General features: G+C 36.3%; 1 long non-coding RNA gene across 1 annotated transcript; it reads left to right on the top strand.

The window, feature by feature from the left end:
- Positions 1–2,641, top strand: LOC113328819. Its single transcript, XR_003349570.1, has 3 exons — positions 1–295; positions 1,287–1,399; positions 2,459–2,641. It is a non-coding gene; the product is annotated as an uncharacterized LOC113328819 (long non-coding RNA).
- The last annotated feature ends 5,816 nt before the right edge of the window (positions 2,642–8,457 follow it).

Below are 8,457 nucleotides of genomic sequence, written 5' to 3' on the forward strand. Positions count from 1 at the left end.
TTGGAGGTAATATTTTCTGCGAAATCAAAAACCGGGGAAGAAAAGAAATCATGTCACAAGATCGTTGGAAACATATCCCACCTCAAGACTCTATCTCATATTCTCAACACGTGTCACCGTAACTTTGTTTTTGAAGTGAACCTGTTTTTTCTCTTCCTTCTTCTTCTTCTCCCAAGACCAAGACTTCTTCCCACATCAAACTCAACCCTCCCCAAATCTAGCAGAAGAAGTGGAGAACTCATTCAACTGGATTTTTATCGAAACCCTTTCTCCATCTAAAGAGGAATTACAACAGGTAAATTGGATTTTGTTCGATGTATCGGTAACTCTGATCTATTTACTAATTTCATACTCTGCGTGTTTGATTTTAGAAAGGAAAGACAGACTAGTTTGAATCATCGACCCACTATGAAATCAAACCCTAGTTCCCAAATAAATGAGATTTTGTGAAAACTTAACATGCATGTTAACTGATTGATGAAATTGCTCAAAGGAATTTAGTTTTCAATTGCTAAAACTCATGATAAGATAGAATACTTTTTGATCTTGGACTCTCATGATGAATGAGGATACTTTTGGGTCTGGGACATTGGATGAGAAAATAGTGAATACGTTTGTCAAATTCAAACTGAGAACATGTTTATAAGTATGAAAGAGATAAACTTAGGCGAGAACTGCACCTTATATGTTTCTAGACTCCTCTTTCCAGCAATGGCCTTTTCACACTTCATGTTTGCGTTTTCCATCTTTATTATTTTGCAAATCTTTGTGTTAAGCAGAGAATTTTTAAAACATGGAACTGGGAGTTGAAACACAATGGAAACATTTTTATTTAGCAGTAATAAGTATAGCCAATAGTTTCATCTTGGGAGCAGTTTTTACCTACAAGAGGTTCTTTAATGAAATGAGTGATATGTGAAACCACTAATACATGCTAGTATAAACAATTTCGGGTCCTAAGATTATACAGTTGCTTGACTTCCCTGCTAATTATTATATCACTGGATTCTCCAAGTTGCACAAGTAGCAACCACTAAAACACATGCTTATTCTTATCTTTAATCTAAAACAGGAAAATGGGTTTGCCAAGTATTATCCAGTGTGGTTTATCTCTTATATTGACATTTGATTTTGTAGATAAAACCTGCCAACGTCCTTATATCTCTTTTAAATACAATTATGGTTCCTTGGATTCTCATTAACTCATTCATTAATGTATCATCCTTCATTAAAATTATATCGTACTATTTTGTGATTTTTACGTCTCTCTCAAATGTGATTTTCAGCTGACCGTCAAAAACTGAATCCTTTTTTGCCTAATTTAAGTGAGAATGAGATAAACATAACTACTCAAGGGAGAATGCGCAACTATATCACTTATGCCACTGGTGTGCTTCAGGTATTTTTTGTTTATTTTCTGCCCTTAATTTTGTATGTCTGAGTGTTTCATAACCTGTGTAGGGCATTTTTAGGTAATATTGATGACGTTCTATTATACGATAACAGCATTCATAAGGGTAGTCTTTGAAACACATAAATGATGCTTGTGTTCAGTTTTAATTTGGTTCACAAAGAGTTGCTCGGTCCATTCAATCGCTTTTTTCAAGTGTGTCAACTGTATGACTTGTATGATCCATGTACCTATGAATATGCCATGTGGTGTATGTTATGTGGTTTTTTCCGCAAGGAATGCGCGTGAGAATTTCACAGATCCTTGCTAAGTTCTATTAAGATGAGAGGTTATTTGCATTATTAATTATTTTGAATATATAAACAGCTAATACACTGAAAATTGTTGAGAACCAAAGAATAAGGCACGCATTCTAAATGTCATTTATACCTCTCGTTTCCCTTCTCTGATTTCTCTTTTTCATTTTTTAAACAACAAAATGTCTCTAAGTACCAGTAGGATGTTGAATCAAATAATTATGGAGAAGTCTTATTGGACGAAGATGTTAAGAAGTACTTAGTAAACAAATACAGAACTGGAAAGGGGAAAATAAGTTGAGAGGGAAGAGGGAGATAAAGAGTATCTGCAAGTTGGAAATGAAAACCTTCCAGAAAAGATTTTGTATTTTCAAAGCCTTTTTAGTCATTGCCTTTCGTTTCAGCTAACTCTGTTGCTAAGCTGTTAGTCCTAACTTAATCCATTTAGATTTTCGTTAGGTATGACTGGTATTGATTGGCTATTAGTACAAGTTAAACCGCACGATCCTACAATAAAATATAATTCGATTATGATCTAGACTTCTAATAAGATTATGCCTCCATTTTGTTTCATTTTGATCTTTTTGTTTCCTTGATAAGGTGATCGGAGACTAAATATTTTTTCTTTGGAGATTGTAACTATTTATGCTTCCAAGTGAACTCTCTTACTGTTTGTTATCTTCAAGTCGTACTTGTATTGTTACGTAAATTTAAATGGAGTAGGCTAACCATATTTTTTTCCTAGTTTCAGGTGAATCTAGATTAGTTGAAGACGAAGTTGGAAAAGGAGAATATCACGTTTGGCTCGAGTAAGTGTTTCCAGGCTAATCTGTTTGAGGCAAATATATAGCTAGAAAATATTGTCTCTTTTTGTTTGTTCCGCGTGTGCAACTTCCTGAAGAAATGTTGCAGATGCTATGTTCTTAAATACACTTGTACCATATTTTCTGAATCATTTTATTTTCTACCAAATCTTGAGACAATTGCTGTTAATAGGATCTGCTAGTCTTAGTTGGGATGATTGTAAAGGTTATTTGTGTTTCTGTAGACAGAAAACTAGTGGTTGCAATGCTAATTTTACAATCAGTTTGTTTGAAACTAGTGGGTGCGGCAGGATTGTGTGATTTATGTTGCCGAAGAGTGTCTTATTGGTGCAGGATACAACCCTGAAAGCTGAAATCATCATGGTTTATGTTGTAACCTATAGAAGGACTAGGTATGATATAATCTAGGTAATTCATGATGTGTGAAGTTTGGGTAATAATACTCTCACAATTAAACTGAAAGGGGTACTGATATTGATCATAAGTTTTCCTCAATATTTATACTTCTTCTTCGATTAGTTCGATTAGTGTTAACCATGCCCATGTTATTAATGTTAGTGCTTCCTGCCACTGATGTGAAATCTATATTATTGTTGAAATGGTGGCCTGTAACGGTGTTGGTGTGGTTCTTAATCCTAGAGAAGTCACATCAGCTGCAGCTTGTATTCTTTGATCCAATATATCTTGGCATACAAACATTACGCATGGTGTCTTTGGTCGCCATGCTATTTTTACAATCATTTTGTTTAAAACTAGCTAGTGGATGCTACGGGATTGTGTGATTTATGTTGCCGAAGAGTGTCATATAGGTGCATGATTCAACAAAGAAAGTATATTATTGACTTGAAGCTCTGCTTTCTGACAGGCAGGGTCGTATTTTAGAGACAAATCAAAATAAAACCTTGTCGTTTGAAGGTATTTACAATAAACACCTTGTTCAAGGGCTTAGGTTTTTTTAGAGGATCACATTCCTTGCTTTCGCCGGACCCGTATTCTGACTTGATTGTATGAATTTAGCACTTGTATAAATGCTTAAAATATGAAAATGTTGTACATTAGGTGGATAAGGATATCAATGTGACTATTTTTTTGCAGTGTCTAAGGATATGTACTGCGCTAAGGCACAATCTGCCTGGGAGTTTAGATTATTTTTCTAATTTTATTCAAATTTTGTTTCATTATACCTTACTTGTGATTTCGGTGCATAACGATTGCTCAATGTGTCGTAGGATGAAACTATACATTGTTCGGTGCCCTAAATAGAGATATCAGATAGCGAAGGAGAACCATTTACTTTTGAAGTTGAACCATTAGAATCTGGTAATGCTGTTGGCAACCATCTATTCTCTTTTCTTATTTTCTCATGGGTCTGGTTCAATAAAACTTGTTATAACATGTGTTAAGCTTATATGGCTTTTCAATGCATATCATTCAATAACAACCAATTTGATGGCAGCTTACACCGTTCTTATTTTCCAATATTTTTTCCTCTATTAGAGTGCTGAGTCTAATTAGTTTGTTTTTCTAGGAATTTAACTGCTACAAATATGGACAAGAGTTGGATGTAAGGAAAATCTAGGTTGCATCCTGCATATAAAAGAGGTCTTAATGAATTTATCAAGATTGTTCGCGATCACACAGATAGCATGGGAAGGACTCGTTGCCCGTGTGACCGATGAAAAAATAGTCATTTGGAGCCCATCCAGGTGTTTGAAGATCACTTGCAAGATTTTGGCACACACAGGAATTATACCCTATGGATACACCATGGCGAAGATTATGAAACTGTCTCTTATGACGACGATGTTGATGAGGAAGAAACTCAAGGTTATACAGCTGATGGGGTTAGTGAACTTCTTGAAGATGTGTGTGCCAGAGCAAACAACAATAAAAGTTCAGATACACAAAACAGTTGTGAAAACATAGATATGTTTGATAGTCTCTTGAAGGATGCCTACGAGCCTTTGTATCCTAATTGCAAGAACTTTTCGAAGTTAGAGTTTGTTATGAGGTTGATGCATATCAAGATAATGAATCACATGAATAACAAATCATTCCAGATGATCCTTGATTTGATTAAAGCGGCATTGCCTGAAGGTGAGACACTTCCAAACACCTACTACGAGGCTAAGAAATTGTTGAGAAACCTTGGACTTGGTTATACAGTAATTCATGCATGCAGATACGATTGTGCACTTTTTTGGAAGGAAAATGAGAATCTTGAAAAGTGTCCAAGTGTAATGAGCCAAGGTATAAAGTCTTCGAGGGAAAAGGAAAGAAGATACCTCAGAAAGTACTGCGTTATTTTCCACTCAAGCCAAGGTTGCAGAGATTGTTCATGTTAAGGATGACTGCTAAAGATATGAAATATTGGAAAAAAGTGCAGAAAGCGGAGAAAAATGTGTTTAGGCATCCAGCAGATTCTAAGATTTGGCAAGAGCTCGACGAGAAACATAAGTGGTTTGCTAAAGATTCACGTAATGTCCGTCTTGGCATTGCAAGCGATGGGTTTATTCCATCTAATGACCTCAATGGAAAACCACACAGTATTTGGCCTGTAATTGTTGTTCCGTATAATTTGCCACCTTGGAGATGCATGAAAGAGCCCTTCATATTTTTGACTCTACTAATACCAGGACCTAACATTCCCGGAAATGATATCGACGTTTATCTGAGGCCGCTGATAGATGAATTAAAAGAGTTATGGGAAATTGGTGTGCAGACTTTTGATGCAGATTCAAAGGAAGTATTTCAGCTTCATGCTGCCTTGTTATGGACGATCAATGATTTTCCTGCATATGGAAACTTATCTGGATGGAGTACTCATGGGTATCTAGATTGTGCTGTTTGTAATAAAGATACACGTTCGATGTGGTTGAAGAGTGGGCGGAAGATATGTTACAAGGGTCATCGACGTTTTTTGCCTCAAACTCATGCTTGGAGAGACAGGGGCATACATTTATTCGATGAAAAAGCCGAAAAAAGCCAAAGCCAAAGCCAAAGGAGTTGTCTGGAGATGATGTGTTATTACAGCTAGAAGTCGTCGAGCAGCAAGATTTTGGGAAGGCACCGAACACCAAAAAGAGGAAAAGGTATGATTTTGAGTTAAACTGGACAAAAAAGAGTATTTTTTTCGAATTACCATATTGGAAGATTAATAAATTGCGGCACAACGTTGATGTTATGCATGTGGAGAAAATTATTTGTGATAGTGTTGTAGGAACGCTGATGGACATAGAGAAGAAAACTAAAGACACCATAAGATCTAGAGCAGACCTGGAAAGATTGGGTTTGAAGAAGGAGCTGCATCTAACTAAGAGAGGTAACAAATTAATTAAGCCACCTGCATCTTATACTTTATCGGTTCCAGAGAAAAAAATATTATGTGAGTGGTTGAAGTCGGTGAAGTTTCCTGACGGCTATGCCTCAAACATTGCTCAGTGTGTATAGGAAAAAGATGGTAAGATATCTGGAATGAAGAGCCATGATTGTCATGTATTTCTACAACGGATTCTTCCTGTTGCACTGCGTGGTTTTCTGCCGAAAAATATATCTAGTGCATTAGTTGAGCTTGGTGTTTTCTTTAAGGAATTGTGTTCGAAGACACTAAGACTAGAAGTACTAGAGAAAATGGAAAAGAATGTTGCCGTACTACTATGCAAGTTGGAGCAAATTTTTCCACCAGCATTTTTTGATATTATGGTTCACTTGATAGTTCACTTACCACATGAAGCTATTCTTGGTGGATCCGTGTAATATCGTTGGATGTACCCAATTGAAAGTATCCGTATCAGATGATGTACATGTTTCTAAATATAATTACAGAGACGTAAAACCTTAACTGATGCCACCTATTATAAATATCTCCATCTTTAGTTTGTGTTTTTGAATTCAGTTGATAGGTGATCTGTCTGTATATGTCATTCGCGTACAAGTTGTCAGATACAAAATCCATAGATATATTTTACAAAGTGATCAAACAGAGTGGTGACGATACTATCTACCCATACTAGATAATTTTCCAAATCCCATTACTTTTGCTAAACCTGACGTGACTTTTGGTTTTGGTCATAAGACAACTAACTTTGAACTTATTGAATCTGTCTATTATATTTTTTTTCACTGAATAAATGTCTGATCTTGAAATAGGTATTTACGCACACTAAAGCAATATGTACGAAACAAGGCAAGCCCTGAAGGTTCCATTGCCGAGGCATACATCAGCAATAAATGTATTACTTTTTGCTCTATGTATTTACATGGAATTGAAACACGTTTTAACCGGGAAGATCGAAATCACGATGGTGGCTCTGGACAACCAGTTAAGGGGCTGAGTGTTTTCTCAAATGATGCTCGACCGCTTGGAGCTGCTAAAAAAGTAATGTTGGACGTGAAAGGTATCAGCAAAGCTAGATTTTGTGTTCTGAACAATACTAGAGAGCTATTACCGTACATCGAGTAAGTGGATATAATTTTGAATGAAGTTATTTAAAATGGTTACGCATAACTAAAAGAATGACGTTTTCATATATTATGCATATGCAGACAGCATATGGATGAACTAGAAAAGGAAGATGATGTAGAACATCTAGACCAAGTCACCCCTGTTTGACATTAGAGTCAAACTGTATTCTATTTCTAGTATACTTCCTAATTTATGATTCCCTATTCTAGAACTATTCTAGAACATATTAGTTTCCTAGTTTAGTATGATTTCCTTTTCTAGTTTTATTACTTTATAGTGAAGCCTATATAAGAAGGCCTAGCCTTGTAGAATTCACACATTCAACATTATTATCTTATTTGATTTATCAAAGATATTTTATTTAGTTATTGTTCTCTAGTTTTCTTATAGCTTTTTGTGAATCTATTGATTTCACACTAATTTTCAGTATCTTTTTGGATCCTTGATCCAAGTTATTACGCTTCTGCTACGAGCCTCGATTGAGAGCCTCCACTAACATGGGTGATAATAAGATTGAAGAGTTGAGGGCTAGTTTGAAGAAGGACCTGGAAACTGATATGCAGGCAATGTCAATTAGAATTGAAACAAAGTTAGATAAACGTTTTGAAGACTTGAAAGAAGAAATCAGAGGTATGTTTTCTACCAACACAAGACAAGATGGAAAGAAGGTGATTGGAGAGTTACCTAAGACCCAAGGTGAAACTATCCCCCATCAAACTTCCATCCCTCCCAACACCACCACTCATCTTCAAACACCTCCAGCCACTTCCCAACCTTCTTCCATCCATTATGCCTCCCTAAATAAATCATATTATCATCCTTTACAAGCCACTCCATCATATTCTTCTTGTCCACCTTACTCAGCCCCACAATTTGAATTCTTTGAAGATTTCAAATCTTACTCTACTCCTCCAAACTTGCTCAAATCTTCTGCAAAGCAACAAGCAATTGATGTTGAAGATTATGAGCCATATTATTATCCTCCACCACCGCGCCAGCAAAGGAACACGGGAAATACACTAAACTATCGCCCCAAAGCTGATATAACCCCGTTTGATGGACTCTTACATATTGAAGATTTCTTAGATTGACTGTGTGCAGTTGATCGCTTCCTTGCTTATATGCGCATACCTGAAGATCAACAAGTAGAGCTTGTTGCTTTCAAGTTTACGGGACCAGCTTCCTCACGGTGGGATCATCTACAAATAGAATGAGCCAATCAAGGATTGCGACCAATTCAGTCCTGGACAGCCATGAAACAACTGTTGAAGAGAAGATTTCTTCCTTCGGACTACATGCAAACCTTGTTCATCAGTTTGCAAAACTGTCGCCAAGGGAATCGCACAGTACAAGAGTATGTAACAGAATTTTCCCGTTTGTTATCTCGGAACCAACTGAATGAAACGGTTGACCAAACAATTGGGCGGTTCATCAATGGACTTGATTAGAGTACACAAGAAA

Source organism: Papaver somniferum, unplaced genomic scaffold (genome assembly GCF_003573695.1).
Source record: "Papaver somniferum cultivar HN1 unplaced genomic scaffold, ASM357369v1 unplaced-scaffold_114, whole genome shotgun sequence".
In the NCBI taxonomy this organism is placed as follows: Eukaryota; Viridiplantae; Streptophyta; class Magnoliopsida; order Ranunculales; family Papaveraceae; genus Papaver; species Papaver somniferum.